The sequence below is a fragment of the Euprymna scolopes genome, chromosome 39 (assembly GCF_053919585.1).
Source record: "Euprymna scolopes isolate OS-2025 chromosome 39, ASM5391958v1, whole genome shotgun sequence".
In the NCBI taxonomy this organism is placed as follows: domain Eukaryota; kingdom Metazoa; phylum Mollusca; class Cephalopoda; order Sepiida; family Sepiolidae; genus Euprymna; species Euprymna scolopes.
The window spans coordinates 30,463,319-30,487,116 of NC_136520.1; the positions used below are offsets into that span (position 1 = coordinate 30,463,319).

The 23,798-nt window shown below is 35.8% G+C and overlaps 2 protein-coding genes across 10 annotated transcripts in view; one reads left to right on the forward strand and one right to left on the reverse strand.

Annotated features, from left to right (window-relative positions):
• The window catches only part of LOC145263698 (U3 small nucleolar ribonucleoprotein IMP4-like), a 278,515-nt gene that overhangs the window by 81,612 nt on the left and 173,105 nt on the right, over positions 1–23,798 (reverse strand). The gene's annotated exons all lie outside the window — the stretch shown is intronic.
• The window catches only part of LOC145263697 (rho GTPase-activating protein 12-like), a 451,066-nt gene continuing 446,758 nt past the window's right edge, over positions 19,491–23,798 (forward strand). For 7 of the 9 annotated variants that reach the window (XM_080120638.1, XM_080120642.1, XM_080120641.1 and 4 more), the window contains exon 1: positions 20,657–21,293. The gene's annotated coding sequence lies outside the window, so the exon portion shown is untranslated. Of the gene's footprint in view, positions 19,610–20,469; positions 21,294–23,798 lie in introns of those variants that run through there. The other 2 variants (XM_080120640.1, XM_080120644.1) reach the window with 2 other exon arrangements.

A 23,798-nucleotide genomic window follows, 5' to 3' on the forward strand; every position in this document is an offset into this window, starting at 1 on the left:
CATGAGGATTAGATATATGATCACTGGATGTTGAACTGCTCAGGAGGATTCTTGTATCAATTAAGAAGGATGTCTTGGTGATATAAGATTTGAGAAATTAAGAGTCTGGGGATACAGAGAGTTTTGAGCTGATGAGGATTCAGTATAGGCGATTGTATATAGGTAGCAAAGGTGGTTTAGTTTAGTACGCACGTATTGTACATATTAAGTATACTGCTTCAGTTCTATCCTCTATCGCAAAGGAAAATCCGTTTGTAATTCGGTTTGCAATTTTGTCAAGAGAGGAAATTTAAAAACAGCTTATCTAATTGTTGATGATATCAGTTTATAGACAATAGTACAGACTGATAAATTGTTGTGTAGGGCATAAGAGCCCCTCATCTTTAGATGAGATGATGGATCAAGAGCATAAGTTCGGAGCAGGGATCCGGAAAGGAAATGGCAGTGTACAAGGAAGGGGGGGGGGTCACTGATGTCTTATTAACATTTTATTTTTTCTTAAAAAAAAAAAAGAAAACATTGCCTTTCGATGGCTGATTATATTAAGTATCGTACTTAAATAAAGTTTTCATGTCCTCTAAATAAATTAGCATAATTTCTTCTTTTTTTTACCGAGTTTGTCTTTACTATAGCATTGACTTATTAATTAAGTGAGATGGCATTGTAAACTGCGAAATGGTCTATTTAAGTGGAGAAAAGTTATCGGTTACAATATGCCTGGAAATGTAAAGAATATTAGCTTTAAATTATATGCGAAACAGTTAGGAATTTTACTTAGCTTTGTTTTTTTTTTTTTCTTGGATACTCGAGGCTAAAAAGCATGGTGGTCGTTTCTCTTGGCCCCGTACGGTCAAATGGCACTTGTGGTACCAAGATGCTATCTATTTAGTAGGGAGTCGGTGGGCTGATTTAGAGGGAGGGGGGTCACTTAGTGAAAAGTTTTCCATTTGGCGGCGCGACAATATTTCTTTGCATGTGTATCGTTTTTAGAGGTATTAATGTTAGCAATTGAATACGCGTTTCAAACAAATATGATGGAAATAAAATATTAACAGATATAACGTAAAAATAATAGCATATATAACGTACAAGGTGAAAAGCGGAAAAACTGAAAAGGAAATGTGCAGTTGTAAGTACAGCTTCGGGAAAGAATTTAAGTCATATTCACCGTAAGGATTCGTTGAAATAAGTTTTAACCGTCGTGAAGGAAAACCATCAATAAATTGAGAATCGTAGAGTTTCAGGTTTAATTCAATAAATCTAATTATTTATATGTTTTTTTAAATATATGCAATAATTGGACATGCAATAAGTCTGGATTTATAACACGGTGGAAATGATTTTTTGATTGAATTTGTGCATGCGTAAAACTAATAAAAATATGGCGGCAAGTTGAAACGAACATTTTGCATTTTAACTTAACTTGCATATTTCTGTACGCATTATTCATCTATCGAAACAAAGATTTTACTTGTTATAAACCATCCTTGGTGTATTACTATTTCCTGTTAATTTCGGTGTTATATGACCAGTAGTTAGTTTAAGAGTTTATCGGTCAAACACACACACATACATACTTCTACTGCTTTATTTATATAGATATACGTACTCATAAATTAAAGAAAGTATAATACACACACACGCATACACATACAATCAGACAGACGCACACACATAAATCACACACAGTCACAAACACACACACAAACAGACAAACACACACAAATCACATAAATTAGATTTATTTTTATAAAGAAAACCATTTTTAAGCGAATTTGAGCTTTTCCAATGCCTCTCCTCATGTTAAGAATGGTTTTCTAAAATGTCGATATTGTAGTGGACTAGTGGATATATTATACATATCCCCTAGTCGTACAAAATAGGGAAAATGAATTGCTTTGAGGAAGGAACAAACAACGCGTTTATTGAAATAAACGAACTAGAATTTATTTCGTGAAGAAACAAATTAAATGAGTGAGAAGGAAAGTCTATTTTTGCAGAGAGAGAGAGTGAGAAAGTCAATCCAGTTTGGCATGTGTCTCTCGCTGTTAATTGGTGAGAAGGAAAGTCAATTGTTGTATAGAGAGAGAGAGAAAGAAAGTCAATGCAAGCCATGGAGATAAAAAGTGTGTAAGGTGTACGTACTGTCTGTTTGCTCTTGCCCCACACATAGTAGCAGGTGGCGTGCGGGCGTCCGCGCCCGGAAAGGGAGCGGTTGGTCCGTCGACCGCTCAGCTCAGGAACCGAAGCAAAAGAAGGAAACAGCTCAGGTCTCTTGCTTTTATAGTTGTTTCCAGTGGTCTTTTACGCATGTGTGGATTTCCTTCAAAGGGGAAGTGACGTTGCCCATGTGTGCGTACATGTGTGTACGTTAGCGTGTGTGTGTATGCACGTGAATGTGAATGTATGTACGTGAGCGTGAATATATCTACGTGTGTGTACGTGTGCACAAATGTTTGTGTGCACATATGTGTATGACAAGAAAAATGGCTTCAGATGTGAACGCATGTTTTTGTGCGAGACTAGAAAGGGCTCGTACAATATAGAGGTATCTCACTTATTTCTTCAGACTGATTTCAAAATAGCGTCAGGAGACTGTCGCTCGTAGTTCAGTCATAAACTTGCTTTTCTTATTTGAAAATGAAACTCCTTAATCGATGTATGTGATTTTTAGAGTATGATATTTTCTTTTTGACACGGATCTGTACATTGTAGAGATTTTTTACAAATTTTTTTTTTCATGGTTGGGATTTCTGAACAAGCAGCAAAAAATAATATCGGCTATGAAAGAATTTAAAAATATATAGTACAAATGAGTACTCTGAAAAAATAATAAAATGTTCAAAACTGATTTAACATTGGCAAGAAGAGGAGACAATACGAAAAGGAGAATAAACGAAACGAAATTGCTCAAGTCATCAATTTCCGGGACTAACAGTTCTTGTGGAGATCATTGTCCAGGCATAGTGTCGGTGTACTCATTTTAGGCAGACCTGAAGAAGCTTACCCCCGCCTCTATTTTTTTATTTTCGTCCTTTTCCCCATTTTTACAGCAGATTATTATCGAATGGACACTAGTATACCAGATTATAAAAAAATGATAACAAAAAGGTCAATATTTAAATACTTGTAGGGGTACTCAGTTTCTAATACAACACTCTACTAAATCGATCCCCCATTTTAGAACCACTCGACATTTTTAGGCGAAATTAATGTTTTGACAAGCTTCTGGGCTTGACCTTTAGTCCTGATCTGAAATGGAACACGTACATCAAATCTGTTGCTAAGGCCGCTGGAAAAATGGTGGGATCCTTCTATCGATACAGTAGATATCTCACTGCTGATGCAATTCTCTATCTATATAAGAGCCAGGTACGTCCAAGGATGGAGTACTGTTGTCACATCTGGGCAGGAGCTGCTAGAAAGGACTTGTCTTACCTTGATAGAGTTCAAAATAGACTTTGTGGCCTTGTAGAAGATGTCCTTTTCTCTTCCCTGCAACCTCTATCTCACGGAAGAGATGTTGCGAGTTTGTCTCTGCTTTATCGTTATTTTTATGGCAAGTGCTCGACTGAGCTTCAATCTATGGTCCCCCCTCGCCAAACTTTCACAAGAAATACTCGTCTAGCTGAAAACACTATCAATAATTCCCCCCACTCTTTATCTGTGCCTAAACCTAAGCGTGGATTCCATGAACAAAGCTTCTTTCTTAGAACTGCACGCCTGTGGAATTGTCTTCCGTTTTCCTGCTTTCCAGCTGACTACAATATGGTTGTCTTCAAGTCCAATGTAAACAAGTTCTTGATGAACCGTTCCACGTAAGTTAACAAATTTACCGAATTTTCATTACTAACGATTACTATATTGTCCAATTGACTACTGTACACTCTTAACTCTTATCCTCGAGTGGTCTTTTAGCCTTGATAAGTGGTTATGCCTATGTAAAAAAAATAAATAAATAAATAAAATTCAAGAATTTAGCCTTCTGTACTGGTTTAATGTTGAAAGAAGAACAAGAAGGTTTAGAAAAGTGAAATGAAAAATATATTAACAGAAAATACAGAAACATATATTGGTTGAGTGGGACTCTGCTCAACTGGAAGGACAAAGTAAGGTTACAATCCCTTTCCACTGAGTCTCAGGCCAGACTACTCAATAGCAGAAACTGGTTACCGGAAGTGACATCAGGAATAGTCCATTGTCTGAATCTGTAGGGGTTCCACCCCTCTCCTAAGCTTTTTCTTTGTAGAAGCTGTTATATCTCTCTTATGTTTAGGATCGATCATGTGGAGAGAGGTGTTAAAAAAAAGGTGGTAGTAGATAGGCAGGCAGGCTCGAACCCGTGACACAAATGCGGAAAAGAAAGGGAAAGAAAATCTGACATCTTACCGATGCTTCATGACGTGACTGGAAGTTCGGAACATTGAAATTAAACGAAGTCAATTCAACTGATACGATGGCAAAATATCATGCCTAAAAATCACCTGAAAGCAGCGTGACAATGGTAAATCATCTAGCCATGGCAACAAATAATTATCCAAAAAGGCTGTGTATGAATTGCTGGTAAGCTTTACACCCTCTGGCACTCGGAATGCTCTAACCAATTTATCCCCAATGATTCTCGCACCTTGTTGGTGGTAAGGAGTCAAAGTTTCGTTTGGGTTCCAAACTTTGGGCCCATCCATCTGGATCGTCAAGAGTAGCACAGGCCTCATCCATAAGTAGGACACAGAAATTCATTCTGTGCCCAAGCCATTCGTTTTTACCTATGTTGTTTGCTCAATGAAGATCTTGGATGAGGTTTGATGTTCCATGCCATCCTATTCAACACATTGCAGTGGGCCTGCCTGGATTTTGGAGAGATTCCAGCTCTTGCAAAAATGGAAGCACTTGTGCTGTTTGAGTTTTGGCTAACTTCCCTATGAAATTTCTGAATATCATGATCTGAAAGGTTTCTTCTGGTGCCTTTATTCTTTCTGGATTTGATGTTGGGGCTGTTCGCGAATGAAGTCAAGGTTCTTGAGATCTACAATAAAGTGATGGACGATATAAATTACCCCATCTATCTATATATAATAAAATGATTGCAGAAATTCCCCTCTGGACCAAATTATGCTAGATTTACAATAACAAATGCCTCATACAAATTTATTATGTCTAAATGTCTACCCACTATCTTATGTAACTTTTGAATGCTGTTACAGACACATTCATTCGTTATAATAAAATTCTATCTTAGCTCTTATGAGCAACATCATCACGATCGCCAAGATCTTTAGACGAATTAGTTTGTATTTTTCCCTCTAAATAAAAAGTTCTCCCACTGCACCCAGTCAAGACCAGGTAATTATTTAAACATTACAACTATATTTTCCTGACACCCTTATTCACTAAATGAAACATTAATACACATACAACTACTTTTACAGTTCACTATTACAAAATGATTTCTCCCCACTAATGTTCCAGCTATTCTCATTGGCTGAGACCATTAAATTCTTTTATGCCAGAATACACGCAGTCTTACAAAAAACACATCAAACCTTATTCATTATGGTCGCTCAATCTACACGAATCATTACTTTAATGCATATTAAACCAAATAAAAACTTCTACCACGTAGTTATTGCCTCATCTTTCACTACACACACATTATCGGCATGCATTGTTTTAAATCAATTACAATTTCCTGTTTACAAAAACTTACCATAACATTTAATTTTAAGTTACACAAATAAATAGTCGTAAATTTGGTAAGTTAACGCAGCTCCTTCTGGTAATGTTTACATTTATTGCAAATGCTGTTGCTTCGTAAATTATGCCATTTTGCCTTATTTTGATTAACATTATATAACATATTGGTACAATAAAAATAAATTCTGTCGTAGCTTTCTTGTTATCATGTTCGGTTTCAGCATTCTAAATTATGCGCTGATAAATTGAACTGATCTCTTAGTAAACGAATACAATCTGTTGTCTGTACCCGAGTATTAAGAGAAAACCACTGAACCAACAATACATTCATGACATGAAAACATTTACACAAGAAGCGGTGATACTTTTTCCTTTGATTTAACAGCAAGTGATATGGTACGGTTCTTAAAAAAACAAAACAAAAAAACAACTCCATTTCAAGAAACACATATTTCCATTAGATGAAAACATTTACAAAATAATCTCCGCCAACTATTTCTTTCTTTCTTTCTTTCTTTTTTTTTTTTTATTAAACAGTACATGTTATGGTAGCGTTTTAAAAACATTTGTCTTTAATGTTTTAAAAAAAATAAATCGTCCCAGCTTTCTTCCTTTACTGTTTTGGTTTCATAAAAATATCGTTCAATCAAGTGTCCAAAGTTGTGAGATGAAAGTATGAACGCATCTCTTAATAAAAGAGAGTTGTAGTAGCCCCCTGCATCAAAGTGGCACCGAGCCTAGATTGGGGTAATTAAGCTAAAAAAATTTTTTTTATTTTTTTCGATTTTTGAGCGTCTTCTAAACCCATACATAATCTTATTTTCTTTTGGAGTTTTGTTTTCTTTTTTTGTGGGGGGGGGCATTTTGGATTCTATTTTTCAGCCTTTTTTATTATTTAATGCTACTGTGGATGCTTCGTTTGTTGACAGACTAACAAATCATAAAAACTATTTTTTTTTATATAAAACACATTTTTACACTCAAAGCCTGAATTACATCCAGAAAAAATCTTATTTTCATAAATTTGGATTCAGTTTGTATCTGACTACATTTGCGCCAGTTTTTATAATTATTTTCTCCATCAATTAATTTACGTTGCTTATGTAAAAATTTTCCCTTTATTACATTGCCTACATATAGACTTATTTGTTATATATTTGTTTTATTTTCTTACTATAATTGTTTTTTGTTTAGATCTCTTTTCATGACTCATTTCCGACACTGATCAGACATTAACTTTTTCTTTTTTTTTGTAATTTTTTACCTTAGTTCCACCTATAAAATTTCCTTCAAACTGACGACTTCTATAAGTTTTAGACTATGCTGAATACAACAATCTCTTTTAACTTTGTCGTAGACAAGTAGTTTTGAGATATAATGACATGCATTATGCAATGTAATTCACGACACTGCCCCCCCTTCTTTTTTTGTCTATAGTCTTTACGGGTGGGTATGCTGACAACATATATCAAGCTTAAACTTAGAGCAAATACTTTGACAATCCCTCCCATCATAAAATGGGGTGTCTATTCCAAAAGCCCTTCTTACCATGGCAGGATTGAGTATGTCTATTCGATACGGTGTTCTCAACATGAGGAGGTTAGCAGTGTTTATTCCAAAAGCCGTTCTTAACATTAGGATGTTGGGGATTGACCACCAACAACAACTGTAGTTTAATTTTTATGAGAGGAGGTGGCATGCTTCCGCTGGGCAACACTGGTTAATGGATTCTGCTAGTTTTATATAAACCAATGATTCCGTGTTCTTTATTTCTTTATTATGCGATGTAAATTGGTAACCCTTCCTATAAATTGACGACCCCATTTAATTTATCTTTAAGGGTCCTGAAAAAGGCATCTTATAAATTGGTGAATGCCGACTTGCATCCTATAAGCTGGTAACCTCATCCTCAGCAAATTAGCAACACGCATCCCTGTCATGAATACATCCTATAAATTGGTGACCTTGCTGTGAATTCTGAATCTGATAAGTGCTCATACAGAATATGGATTGCACATTTCAAATATCATATATATATTATAATAAAATAGCAACATGCAAGCTCGGCACTCCCCACAAACTACTCGTGGTTCTCATAAAATTTCTCATTATGAGCTTTGTAAAAGTAAAAAAAAAAAAACATGGACATCACCAACAAACACTATGGAAGAAGTAGCACCAGTTCAAAACAAGTTAAGCTGCAATATGCACATAAAAAAAACCCTAAACAATTGGCCGTTCGATAATTCAATCAACACACAGGGAACTCAACCAACTCAAACGACGCACACCAACACCAGTACAGACCCACTTGTACTTGGCACTGCAAAATCACTTGCAAACCTTGCGTAACTGACTTCAACCATAGTGTACCACTAATCTTGTCCACAACACGAACCTCCTTACAAACTAGCAACACTGATCTCAATAAAGTAGCAATTTATGCCAATAATTGCTCAAAAATCGAAAATGAAACAAAACACGCCTTCCTACAAATCAGACTCCAACTATAGTGAATTGGCAGTACACGAAACCTTAGGCCTCCCTACAAAACTGGCAGCTTTGATTCCAGCAAATTAGCATCACACATGGTTCTCCTATGGATTAGCAGTTCCATAGCCAGCACATTGGACAATTCGCCCACCAATAGGATTTTACCTTCATCATTGCCAGCGGTTATTATCAACGTCTGTTTAACACTGAATCTCCCATTATATTCGTGAGACAATGGAGACAAATGTCCTAGCATCAACCATGGCCACGCAGACCACATTGAATATACAGCACTTTTCAGCACGTGCACAATTTAATGACACCCCCACCCCTGGATCAACCAGACATGTCATCCTCAGAAAGGAGTGTATTGGGATGTGTGGAATTTCCAACCATGCACGCCACCTTCAGAACGTGCGCATTACAAGCACATCGGATTCTTAAGCAGTCCCGATACATGTTCCCGCATGCATAAGGAAGCTTCTCACATCGCATTCTTACGCAATGTCGATACACCACACACATGCATATTGATGCCGTTCAAGCCACCAATAACACCATCTCCAACAGATCATAGCAATGAGGAATCATTTAACCTACAACATGCTGCTTATCTATCGCTCAGCTTCTCAGTACACTCCAAATGGACACAAACGTCTAAAATGGACCCCTCAGACACAGGCGGCTGATTTTATTTCACCAGGCGCAACTGCGCAACACAAAAGTTGGTGACGTCACTTTTCTTTTAAACTGCCATCAACCAAGATATATCCTTCAAACAGGATCAGCTAAGCCACACTATAAAGTGTCCACTCCAATTTGCTCTTTATACTCAATAAATTGTCACTGTTTCTTTCTCCTTAGATCAACTTCTTGTCTTTGAGGGGTGTGATGTAGCGACCATTATGCATGGTTGGAATAAATGACAGGCAGGACACATTTCACAGCGATCATTACTTTGAAATGCCTACACGTAATGCGTGGGAACATGATGTAACGTGACCACATACATGCATAAAAGAAAAGGACTATGTTACAATTCCTCGCAGATGAATACGGTGATCAGTTCTGAAGCAGCAGGCGGACTCTATAAAGCCATTTACCCACCCAAATCGAATCCGTTTCTCTCCAAATCCTCAAGTGCAGCATGTGTTGAGGAAACTCCATCTTTGTGAGATGTTAAAACACCTGTCATGGATTTTACGTGGGTTATAGATGAACTGTATTACCCATCGTGGAAATTCACCACATCCAGCAAGAACTCAAATCTCCTTTTAAACATTCGTATTTTAAACAACTGTCACACACACACACACACACGCGCACACACACACACACACACACACACACACACACACACACACACACACACACACACACACACACACACACACACACACACACATGGATTATGGACTGTTTCCATAAAAAAATAAGCGACATTAACTCCAAGCCCTTATGCGGCACACCTCTCATAAAAATCAGTACTTCTAAACCTTGTGCCATGCACACAAAATCCGCACACCAACAATGATTCATTTAAAATGTTCAAACACAAGAAAACGCTTATATTAAAAACTTTATTTTAATACTTTCATCATGTAAATAAATGTAATTTATTTTATATAAACCCAGCGATTCCGCGTTCTTTATCGAGTGTCGTCTTTTCCTGGATTTATTTTTATTTCTTTATTATGGGATGTAAATTGGTAACCCTTCCTATAAATTGATGACGCCGTTTAATTTATCTTTAAGGGTCTTGAAAAAGGCATACTATGTATTGGTGAACTCTGACTTGCATCCTGTAAGCTCGTCTTCAGCAAATTAGCAAATCACATCCTATAGATTGGTTACCCTGCTGAGAATACATCCTATATATTTTTAAAAAATTATAATTCGAAATATTGTTGTTCATATAACAAATTTGAAGAAATAAATTAATTCAATTCAATAAATGTTTCTGTTAGTTACTTCGTTTTTACTCAACTGGTTTTGAATTACGATGAAACAAGGGAAGCATGCATGGTCTTCCGTGAGTGCAAAGTGAAAGAATCATCAAAAAATGACTAAGTTCAGTCCCTCCCTCCCATTTATCCCCAAAAGTCCCCAGGGGACCTCAAATCCTGGCGAAAAAATGAACAAACGGTGCAGTTTTAGGCCTTAACATATGTAAAATTGAGTCCTGCATCATGCAAAAAAGAAATGACTAAGTCCATCATTTGCCCCCCCCTCATTTAGCCCCAAAAGTCCCCAAGGCCTTAACATATTTTGAGTTCAGAACCATACAAAACTGCTAAATAGATATACACAGAAAATTTTAAACAAGTATGGCAAAATAGTTCCAAAAATGGAGTGCTTTATTAGCCCTAAAAGGGCCCCTAGGGCACACCCAAGTGTTAGCGCAAAGTATAGACAATCAAAATTATATAGAAATCAGTTAGTTACAACTGTTCAGAAATTTTTATAAAATCCAAGGCATCAATTTTTTTTTAATAAGCACAAAAGGGTCAATTTTAGCCATTTTAACCCGAAACGCATCCCTGGGAGGGGGGGGCAACCAGAGTTTTCCCGGAAAATCTATTCAGTTATTTTTTTTACTCATCTCATGTTTAATGTTTGTGCAAAATTTCCAAAAATTCCAACATGTAGTGCGGACAGACGAACAGACAAACAGACAAGGGTGAATTTACAGGTCCACTCTCCTTTTGTCGGGGGGGGGACCAATATTGGTTTAAAAGAATCATTAAATTTTGGATTGTCTCCTCTTTTTCCTAGTATAACTCTTCCGAAAATGAAAATAAAAAAAACACTTTCGGTTAGCTAAAGTGTACTTGTGTCGATTTTAAAAATTATTATCCCCACCCCCGCCCATGGTCTCCGTTTGAGGTGCGGGCATGAAACGCTGTTATTGCTTTGGCGAAAAATAAACAAACGTACAGCAAATAGCTGCTTCTTTCCTATCTATTTGTCTCCCCACAAAAGCAAAATTAGACACAAGGCCAGTTTTTAATGTGGAGAGAAAATCCAGATCCTTATTCCCCCACCCACCTTTGCATCACCATTACTTTTTTTTTTTTTTTCAATGTAACGCATTGTAGTTGTAAGTTTCATTCATGGCTGAAATCGGAGACATTTCCGGTGACAGGTCACCCAAAACACAGACACGTCTGGTCATCGGCGTTTACAAATACTGTCGGAATTCGAACGGCATTAAACTTGAGACTTACTTTCAGTCCTGAGAGACAATGGATAACACCTGTAAAGTTGTTTATGAATTTTTTAGATGAGGATTGATAATCCGGATTATTTGGATTATTCGGACGACTGTCCTCCCCTATACTTTTTGTGGTAAGTAGTAATAGTGTATATTTAAAAGCAAGAATAAGTTTAAGGCTCTCCATTGGCATTCTTCTGGAGGTTGAAGGTTCAATCCTCAGTACGGTCAATACTAAGAATACAATTGCAAATTACTTATGGCTCTACCCAGTCATGGCTGGCAAAACAAGAAGATGCTACCCTCTGAATTAAATAAAGGGGTCTGTTCAAAATCCTGTGCTGATTTCCGAGTTCGACAAGAAGATTCCTGGCCAGATATACCTGATGGTTGGAGGTTACATTGGCTGAAACATTCAAGACAAGAACAGTAGTCTGAAGAATCCAAATAATGCAAACTTGTATAGTTGACTTTGCGGGGAATCTATAATCTATCAAGAATTGTGCAATCTTCAACAGCATTTCTCCTGAATTAATATTGTTTGAGCCCTGTGGAAAACACAATTTCAAGACATATATAGTGGATAAATTTGTAGGTTAACGCCCTCTGCAGAATCACTCTCACATACACACAAGCAAAAAGAATGAGATTTTCTACTTCTTTTAGGCGATTCTACTTTTTTTATTTAGACTAAAATGTTTGGTAGAAAGAAAAAGACAAAAAATATTAATTTAGAATTTAGAGCGAGGGATCAGTTTTGTATTGTAAATTTAACTTAAGATGATCCTCTCATTTTTAAACCATTCTACCATTTTAAGGCAGTTAATTAGTTTTGTTTAACTGCTAACCCTAACCCTAACCCTAACACTGTTTGAGTGGCAAACCCACATTTAATAGCCTAAAAACGTATACCTTCCTCCCCTTAAAAAACAGTGCACTGGATTTATATCCCATAGCAAAAAAAAAAAAAAAAAATGATTTAAACAGACATGTACAGGCTTTTCTATACTGGCATGACAATGTTTTTAATCTATAGTTATAAATAACTAAAAGAGAGTCGACAACCTGATCAGTCCGGAACTGTCATCCAAGCTTCAACCTCTGTCCCATCAATGAGATGTTGTATCCCTCTGCCTGTTCTACAAGTATTTTAAGTGGATGCTCTGACGAACTACAAGCCCTTGTACCCCCTCGACATAAATACCCCCCCCCGACAAACCCGACGATTAGCAAAATCCCACCCCTACACAGTAGAGATCCCTAGATGTAAGAAGGCCTTCTACTCTAACAGTTTCTTCTCCAGAACTGCTAAACTCTGGAACTCCCTTTCGGATTCCTGTTTTCCCAACTGTACTGACACGCAGAAGTTCAATTGCAATGTGAACAGACACCTTGCTGCTCGACTGCCTTCATAGTATCCCTGCAACTTATGTTCCCAATAGTAGCCCCTACATCAAAGGAGCACTGTGCCTTGTTTGGGGTGAAAATGGAATTTAAAATGAAAACAAAAAACCCTAAGCTCTCCATAATTTTTCAGTATGAACACCTAAAGAAAAAGACAAACCTTTTTGCCTGATGAGATCTTAGTTTATCTTTTTTTTTACTAGACTGTTATCCTCATCTTTATAGCTGTTGTTGTTTCACCACGTTTCGGCCACCTCATCCTCTGACCTTCTTCAGGTTATTAACCGCGACAGGATAGGAATGCTGAGTTTTGTAACTCTATCCCTAGTGATTACTGCCTTCCATAGTTGTTGTTGTCTCCCCACGTTTTGGCAAACTAATCCTCTAGCCTACTTTGGGTAGGACCGAAACTACTATCTTCAGAGAATCCTCACCGAGAACCATAGAGACTCAACACCTCTATCCACTGCGCCCCCCCCAGATAAATACACAAATAATGAAGCCCCATCTCAAAGGATTAAAAAAAAATAATAATATATAAGATCTTAATTATTAATAACTACAGATGGAAACATTGTCATGCCAGAGTAGCAAAGTTTGTACATGTTTGTATAAATAAATATCAATAGCTCTATTTGTTAGAGAGTACTATTGTATAAATCTGGTGAACATTCTTCGGATTTTATTCTATAAATACATTCTTCATATGGACTAATATATATATAATATATTTTCAACTAACAGGACCCATGTACCTATGTACTATCAGGCACTATATACCATGACCAGTGTCAAACCCCATTTGACTGCTCTGAATTGGAATCGCCTGTTTTCAATTGTTATGCAATGTCATCCATTAGAAGGTACTGTCATCCAGTGTCGGGCACTGTTTATGAGTAGTGGTTATAACTATGATTCGCGGTAACTGGAGATCAGTGTTCTTTTCAGGTGATTACTGTCACTTTTGACAAAAAAAAAAAAAGGTTTCAAATGTGTAACTGAATAACTGAAACAGCATATCACAGCTAAAACTACAAAGTTAAATGTTACAGTGACAGAATTGAGCAATATCGGCAGAACAGACTGTTCAAGAATAGCTAGAAACTTCTTTTTAATTAATCAGAAGGAGTTGAAAGAGGGCAGGACGTAATACCTAATGCTGATGGATCTTGTGTGTTCTGGAAAAAAGGAAAGGAAAGTAAACCATAAAGATGATGCAGAATAGATCAAAGATATTGAAATGGAAGTGTCCTCTAGAATTGAGCAACCAATGGGCATAGCAGTCACCATTAAGATGCTGCATTGAGATAATGTATTGCACAATCATGTTGACACACTGGTTCTCGTCAGATCACCGACGTTAAGCTATGTCGAACTTGCCCAGTACCAGATGGGTAATCATTATGGAAGGCAAGGCACTGTATGTACCGTGAGGTAAAATACCAGGTTGGGAAACTGGCATGGTCTCTCCTTCTCTTGAGGGTAGATGGGCCTCTCTTAAGCCGTCGTAGGCAAACCATCTAGTGATGGCGGCATGATAAAAAATACTTTTGATAGTCCTAGCAAAGCAGCAAGTATTCAGCTATGGACAAGATTTGAATTACACTACAAACTTGTATAGTGAGTTCAATCTTGACTGTGGCTGCATGCTACGTTTTTTTGGAGATGCTGAAGGTGGTAAAAAAAACTTTCAAATTGGAAAGTGCCTTGACCTGACAGGAGTCTAAGGATACTCATCTAAAAACCTTCCAGCTCATCACCTACTACTTGCAACAATGCTAAACAAATATTTGATGACAGCTTCTCCGATTGGCTGACGAAGGGCATAAAAGATAAGATAAAAGGGAATGTAGTGACAAACTTTAGACCAATAACTTGCCTCTCAGTTAAATGAAATCTTTTCACTAGCATATTGTCTGGAAGTATCTATGATCATTTGGAAAAAACAATTTGCTGCCTGAGGAACAGAAGGACTGCCGAAAAAGATCATAAGGCACCAAGGATCAGTTCAAGATTCATAAAATGATACTAAGAAACTGCAAATGAAGATCTACTAACCTTGGGTAGATTACAAGAAGGTATTTGACATGGCGCTCGATTAATAGTTACTCAAGTGTTTGAGAATTTTGGGAATAGGCACCAACATCTGAACATTTGTAAAGAATAGCACGAAGAATTGGGAAACCAGTTTAATTTAAAGGAAATGTTGCATTAAGTAAAGAGAAAATTAAGAAACGGATCAAGGTTGACAATCTTTCCCCTTTAATTTTTGATGTCAGCTTGATACTGTTGACACCTCTTATGAAAGCCGGTTATGAAATCAGAAAAGAACTTCTTAAAGTTAACCATCTTTTATTCATGGATGACCTTAAGGTTTTTTTGGAAGGAATAAGAACCAGCTTGACACCCTAATAAATATGATTAAATTGTTTAGTAATGACATAAGAATGAAATTTGACATCACCAAATGTGCTCTTCTTGTGATGAAAAGAGGCAAATTCTTCCACTCATACGGTCTTGGACTCTCAACAACAAATCTGATAAAGAATGTAGACAGCGAGAAAGGCTACAAATATTTGGGGATACTGGAAACCGATAAGAAATAAGAAGCCGACAAGAAAATGAAAAAAAAAAACCCCAAAAAACAGGTCACAACCGAGTATAACAGACGACTAAGGATTATTCTTTAATTGCAGCTCCACAATCAGAATACCATATATGCGATCAACACCAGAGCAGTAGCTATAATTCAATATATAGTTGGTACACTTTACTTGAATGTAGATAAATTAAAATTTTTGGACACAAAAACATAAAATGCTTACAATTCATAAGGTTTTTGCTAAGAAAGGAGATGTAGATCGATTGTATCTACTTAGAAAAAAGGTGGCCGAAGTTTACTTAATGTTTAAAATGTGGTAAATATAGAGGAAGAAAGTTTAACTAAAAATGTTTCTGAAAGTAATGAAACTCTTCTTCATGAAGTGGAAAAGGAAAAAATGATAAGACCTGGGGGTGAAGAAGAATCAGAGATTGCAAAAGAAAAGGGAAAAATTATTTGGAAAAAACTACACAGTGTGTTCTTAAGAATACTAAATTTAGAGATAATGACAATTGGAATTGGTTGGTCAAGGGTGATTTTAAAAGATCTACTGAGAGCACTTTAATAGCAGCCCAGCAATGAGCCATTCACACTGTCTCCATCAAACACTACATTGACAAACTACAAAATCACCGAAGTGCAGATTGTGTAATAAAAGGGAATAAACATTAGCAGATATTATATCAGAATACCCTATGATAGTTCAACATCAATATACAAAATGGAGACACGAAATAGTCGGTCTGGCTCTACACTGGAATATATGCAAACTATGAATTAGACTACAATGAGAAGTGGTTTGAGCATAAACTAGAAATGGTGCAGGAAAAAGACAATGTCAAACTTCTTTGGGATATACGCAAACAAGCTGATGAGGCCCTTGAACATTCCAAATTTGACAAAAATTTTCGAAACAAAAACAAGAGAACTTGCTCAATCATTGACGTAGCCTGATGTTTTGATACAAAAGTGCAAGAAAAAGAACATGAAAAAATAAATATCAAGATGTGAAATGGGAATTAAACTACGTAAATGTAAAAAAAAAATCAAGTGATTCCCATTGTAATTGGAATGCTTGTGACCATAACGAAAAGCCACCATAAATGGCTTAAGCAGATCGTGGCTACTGAGAGCTCGGTGGTGATGATCAGATTGATGAGACAATTTCTTTTTCAATTTTGCAAAAGGCTTGCTTGTTAAGAACTGCATCAAAATAAAAAGAAAAATGCAGAGCGCTATTCACCGTATGCAGGTCTGAACGCTTCACCCTAACTTCTCCAAGTGACTTGCATTTATTGTGTCCAAGGATGCCTCATTAGCAGGTGTGTCATGTGGCCATGCGAGAACTGTGCGAGATCGAAGGCTTTAAAAGATCATGGACGCCATCTTGGATTTTTTTCTTCTCAGCCCGCAGGACAGACAGACATAAGGACGCTTCCAAGGTGAGTGTTGGTTATCTATTTATCATTTGTGTAGCCATACAAGGCACAAACACGTGGCCACTTGCTTGTTTGATGAATATCACAAGAAGACCGAAAGTGTTAAGGTACAGCTTGAATGTTTAAAATTAAAGCAATTAACCTGATGTTCAAGAAAAAAAAATCCAACTAAAAGCATCAAAAAGGCGAGACTACTACTACTACTACTACTACTACTATTACTATCTGTCTGGTTGGGCTTCTTGCTCGGACCAATGTGATTTTCTCTCTCTAGATTTCCCTGTCTTTCATCAACTGCCTCAGATCTTCAGAATCACAGTTGGCGTCATATGCAATTTGCTGGATGTATGTGGATCTAGGTGCCCCTTTGCTTGTGCATCCGTGCCATGGAGTCCACAGCAATACATTTCTCATTAGCTCTTGCTTGCTCCTCTGATAGTGACCAGCAAATCGTAAACGTCATTCCCTCAAGGTAGTAGATATGGCAGGTAGGTTGCCATAAAGTTGCTGCTTCATAGGATAATCTTGAAGACCAATGGTCACTGCCAAAGAAAAATCAATGATAAATGGTTGTTGCGATAATGCAAATTCATCTGCAAAAGTTATCGAAAGAGGTGGAGATTACTGAAAATCTGGGGAGACTTGTTGTCACTCAGACTCCAGAGAATACTACAGGTTTTTCTTAAAGAGAATTTTTTGATGATAGCCTGTATAATCTAAATATTAATTTACTTGTCCGTACGTCCAGTGTCACAAAAACTATCATCATCATAAACATTAATTAACGAGAAACGAATTACCTCCTTTTATACTCGTATGATAACTCATGGCAGAGTCACCACATAGTAACTCACGGTAGGAGGTTAATTTCTAAGGGTGTGAGTCGATGTTCACCAATTCATATACGGGATCTATCAATTTTTAGGACTGAGGTTGCAGGTGCAGGAATATCTTGAAGCTGAAAGTAGTAGAGTATCCGTGGGACCGTTAAAGGTACATTTAACGAGATCGCTGATTAATAGAAAGATGTCACCAGATCACATCCTCACGTACATAAAATAAAAATATAGAAATATCTCCGGAAAATAACGACACCTGACGAAGAACTCGAAACCACTGTATTAATATGAAATAACATTTATTTACGTGTTAGGAATATTAATTCCAATCGTTCCAATGTAAATGTTTTCTTGTAATAAGTGTTCATTATGCAGGACTAACTCAATGAGGATTTCGTGAGAATAGCATGGAGTTTAAAATGACTGATTTTTATGAACAGAGTGTCACACGTCGCTTGATATTAATATAATTATTTTCTGAGAGAAAAACAGTCATTATATCGTGTAAGCGAAATGCATGTGTGTGTGTTCATCACATAAGAAAACAGTAGTTCGAAATAACATTGTTTAAAAGAAGAATTAATTCTCATTCGATGTGGTAATTTTCCATGATGAGAATTCAAGATAGGGGATTTTAATGCCTCCCAGTGGCGGAGTTATCCTGACATCCAGTCTTGGAGAAGACAAGAGAAACACTGGAATAAGCTGATTTGATTTTCGCAGCAAATCTTTACATTACTCCCAAGATGTGATCCTCTCATGTCGAACATTTTTTTTTCTAAAGTAACACTTGACAGTACTTGTTTTTTTTTTTTTTTTTTTTTTTAACTAAATAAACGTTTTAAAATAATTTGAACTATTAAAAACTTACAAAACTAGGTAAAAAACGAACACTTAGAAAAATCAATTTTATTTTTTAAAACAAGTAAAAATATTTAAAAAAAAAAAAGTATTATGGGATGTGTATTCTTTTTTGAAAATAATATCTCCTTCAAGGACGGTCATTCAATAATGAACGAGTTTTCGTGCCCAGCAAAGTTTTCCATGGACGAGTCTTTCCTAAATTCGTTCTCCTTTATAAGGCTACTAATCTAGGTGCCCGGCGTTGCCCGGGTGTTTGGAGGTGTGTGTTTTGAGCAAAAAAAAAAAAAAGGTGGTAGTAGGCTCGAACCCGTACTGCGAAGGAGGAAAAGAACGTGAAAAAAAAAAATTCGTTTTTTCTGTTGTGCTCATCGCCAAACCGGAAGTGACGTAGGTTTAAATTAAGGCTAGACAATCGAAAAGAGGCGATGACTTTCGAAAATATCGGCGAAAAAAGCAACCCCTCCCTATAGAAAAGTGCCAAGTTGAGAGTGAAAGAATTAATGTTTATAGCCAATTTTTCGATATTTGTCATTTGAAGGGTCGGGCTCCAAAATGATACCAACCTCGTGAAAATCCGTCGCCTCTGTAGAAAGTTGTTGCGAGACATACATACATACATACATACATACATACATACATATATTTAAACAGATAGGTGAGGTTTATATTATAGAAGATGGCCATAAAAACTGTTAGCAATAGACAGAGCTAACTTAGGAACATCATGATAATTACACAATACAGAACTCCGAAAATGTGACAGTGTACGTTTTAAATGAGTTCCAAACTTGTGCGATCGGACCCGTCGGCAACAGCAATAAAATACCTCCTCCTCAAAGGAGGAGGTAATACCGGGGAGAAAAATCTCATGTGAATATTCACTCTTCTTTCCAGCAAAAGATTGGGCGTGACATTTTTTTTTTTTTTTTGCTATGTGCGTCTTATGGAGGGTTTGAAGCGTTCTACTTCTTTTAGGTGAATACGTGTGGTTTACGATCTTGCTAATCGGACTTATGGTTAATAATGGTAATGAAAATAATTTTATTACTCATCCTAAAAGGTAAGAATGGCTCAGAAACAGGTGTTCATTTTACCTTAAGTTTATATGTGAAACTCTAAATTCTAAAATATTTTTTTCATTTCGCCAAGTTTTTCAGGACGTTTACACACAATCGCCTAAAAATGTAGGGAGGGGTTAATTTAGCGGTTGTTGTGAATCTAAAAATTTACTTAAAAAATAATTTAGGAAAACATAACGCTTTTATTTTGAATTATTTTTCTCTAATCATTTCACCCGAGCAACGTCGGGAAAATACAATTAGTTACTGGTATCTTAAGAGTACATTGTTAGCGCACGCACGGGACTACTTGTTCATTTACCTGCCCCCCCCCTACCCCCGCACTACGACACAGTTAGACACATGGCCAGTTTATAGTGAGGAATCCGATGGGTTCCAAAATTGCCGCGATCATCGGACCCGTCGGCATTTGTCGGTAACGAAAGTCACGGGCAATAAAACACTTTCTCCCTCGAAGGAGGAGGAGGAGGTAATGCCGGGGAGAATATCCTACTGGAAATATTCACCCTTCTTCTCAGCAAAAGCCCGAACTCGGAGAATCTCGCTCTGGGTTGTTAAAATAGCCTGACTTTGGACCAGTAGTCGACATTCCGCTGCAAGAAACGCCGGTAACGTCGAATACGGATCGTTTTAGATAGGATTTTCAAGTTAAATTCAATTAAGTATCTTTCGTTTATTAAACTGTTAGATGAAAGTATGGAATAGTTACAAAACGCCCTTTTAACAACAGGTTTCTAAATAATGACGTTATTATTTCAGTACGATCCGTATTCTGCTACTGAGTGCACTGCAGTAACGCCTCAGACGTCCGATACCTCCCCTCCTCTCCGAAAAAGAAGCTAATGCCTGGGAGAAATATCTAACGCCGAACAGAACATATACTTCACTCTGACATACTTCCAAAGAGAGAGTGGGGGGGGGGGCACGTGCTAAGAAAAAAAAGATTAAAAAAGGAAAAGGAAGCTAGGCGAGTTTCACGAAAGGACAGTGAACCAGTTGCTTTTAATGTAGCTAGCTACTAAGAAGACAGTGAACCTCCTGTACGATCTGTAGCCGCAAAAAAGGACACTGTTACAAAAACAAGTGCGAGCGAAAAGAAGAGACAAAAGAAAAATGTAGAGCAAGAAAGAGAAAGGTGGTGGCGGAAGAAAGAGTAATAGATAATAGAGAGTGGAGAGTGAAATCTACTTTCTTTCTTTCCGATGCTACGACTGTCTTACGTTTGAAACTAAGTAACCACTTTCTGAATTTCTATCTACATATTATTGTAGTAGTAGATATACGCGACATAAACGAACCCAGTCCTCTTCTTCTTCTTTTTTTTTTCTAACAAATTGAGGACGCCAACTTGTTGATCCCCTCTCCCTCTCCTTTTAATATCAATTCTTAATCTGTTCACGACCTTGGGAGAGAAAGAGAGAGAGAGAGAGACGTCTTTGATCGAGTAGTCGTTTCGGGATTATTAATTTATACCAGGAGAGAGACGGGAGAAGCCGAAAGAGAGACTTCGACGGAATCACCTGGAAATACATTTATATTTCTACCTTTTTTTTTTTTTTTTTTTTTTTTTGCTTGTTCTTCTTGCCAATTAATATCGGAACGTTACCTAAAAAAAAAACATGGACACAACCGGATGATCGGATTATTATAACATACATAACAAAGGTTTTTATTGTTTTTATTTATTATCTTGACTATTGATTATTTTTACATTTTTTTTATTTAATATTTTTTTACGGTCGAACGACAGGCTAGATCTTTACTCGCGAAATGAATTTTTTTGCAATGAATATCATATTTTGAGTCATTATATATATATATGTATATATATATATATATATATATATATATATATATATATATATATATATTATTGTCATTTCATTTTATTTTTACTTAATTTTTTGTTTTTGCCCAGAATTCTCCCTATATTTAAAAGTATAAAATAAATAAATATCTATATATGTACTTTTTTCTTTTTAAATAATCTTGAAGCCCTTTAATTTTTATTAAATTGAAACATCAGTCAATATCGCTAGTTATTATTAATGTTGATATCGACGAAATGGATAGATTTAGACCAAGTCCAAATGGCAAAGTCGTTAAACACGTAATCGCCCAAAAAGTAAAATCTCCTCTTAAAAATAGCAACAACAACGCACAGAATTTATTTCCCATTAAAAAAAAAAGATTAACAGCCTTAAAACGCTATAATGACTCGGAAATGAGGGAATATTTTCACGTTATATTTATATACGAAATTGATCCCCCGTTCTAAATTCTAAAATTTGTTTTTTCGATTTTTTTTTTTGTTTAGTTCAAATTTTTCAGAGTGTTCATAGCCTAGGTAATCACGGCGGACCTGAACAAGAATAGCCACCCCCCTGAATGGCTTTCGGAATAAACGCCCCAACCTCCCCCATGTTAGGAACGGCTTTCGGTATTTTGCGATTTTTTCAGGGGATTGTTATTAATTGGACGCTAATATATATAAGGGATGGAGGCGATTCTCGTTCAGGTCCACCGTGATCACTCCCCTCCCCTAAATAGAATCATATTTTGGGGTGGGGATGATTTCGCTGAGGGGAGAAATCTACACTAATACACCCTACCAAAGAAAACGTTTAGTATGATCAACGCATAATTGTATTAATACAATATCATACAACATTTCTACATAGCAATGTAAGAGAATGAAAGGCAATGTAAAATTGTAACACTAATTAAAATCGTTTAAAATTCTTGTGGATAATTAGTTACGTCACCTGACTAAATTACTTTGCAATTAAATATAATGTTCACTGTTTTCAATTTTCCTTTATTAAGGCATTTAAATAAACTATATTTGTTCTTAGCAATATTCAAATTTTATTAAATAAAAACAAAAAACAAAAAACAAAAACAAACGAAAGCTGTGTAAATTTCGGTGTAAACGCAACAAACAAAAATAAAAAATAAATAAATAAAAAATAGTCGTAAGACGGACATAAATCGAAATTTAACAAAGGTTAAAAATAACCTCTCGAATTGATATGAGTTATTGATTGATTGCCTTAACAACATCAAGTATTCAGTATTTTTCATAAAATAGTCTTAGTGTGGTTATTAACTAGTCTTACTTTTTCTTGCGCGCGTGTGTTTGGCCTCCCTTATGACAGGAAAGAGAAACCTATCTCTTTTGACGGATATAAAAAGATACTTTTCGTAACCTGTCGTCCTACATAGTATCATTATAATATGTCGAAATTTTACATCTAAAAATGGTGTTAGAAGACAATTTTATACTATCATACAATTATGTGCTGATTAGCCATCCTTACCGACGGTTTCTGGCACAATACGTGCTTACTGTTGTGAATACTAATATATATATATATATATATATATATATATATATATATATATATATATATATATATATATATATATATATATATATATATATAATTCTTTTTTTACTATATATATATATGGATAAAAAAATCAATACAAAAAATATATAAATGTTTATATCTTTTCTGTATTTATTTCCTATGTGTTGACGTGTAGGAATATATATATATATATATATATATATATATATATATATATATATGTTTTGAGAAAAATAGAAAAACCGAATGAAATTATTAAAATCAACGTTTCGTCCTTATTTCAGAGGACATCTTCAGGATATTGAAGTAAAAATGCAATATCCTGAAGATGTCCTCTGAAATAAGGACGAAACGTTGATTATTTTAATAATTTCATTCGGTTTTTCTATTTTTCTCAAAACATAACGTAAACCTCCGCTGGTATTTTTATTATATATATATATATATTAGTGTATTTAGGCAGCATTCCTTCATTCAGACAAACATTATTAAAAACAAGATACATTGCTTAATGATTCTTTTTTTCATTTTTTCAATCTTTCGTAAGATTTTTTTAACTTCAAGATGGAAGGTATTTACAAATGTTCCATGGTTCACACGAGCGCTTTCGATTCTTTCTTGAATCATCATCAGGTAGAGATAAAATATTAAAAATAGAAGTGAAATATATAGTTACGAATGATAAAAGTCAATGAAAAGTCGATTAAAATATACATTTACGAGTGATAAAAAACTCGATTAAAAATTAAAATATTATATATATATTTATATATATATTATATATATATATTATTAT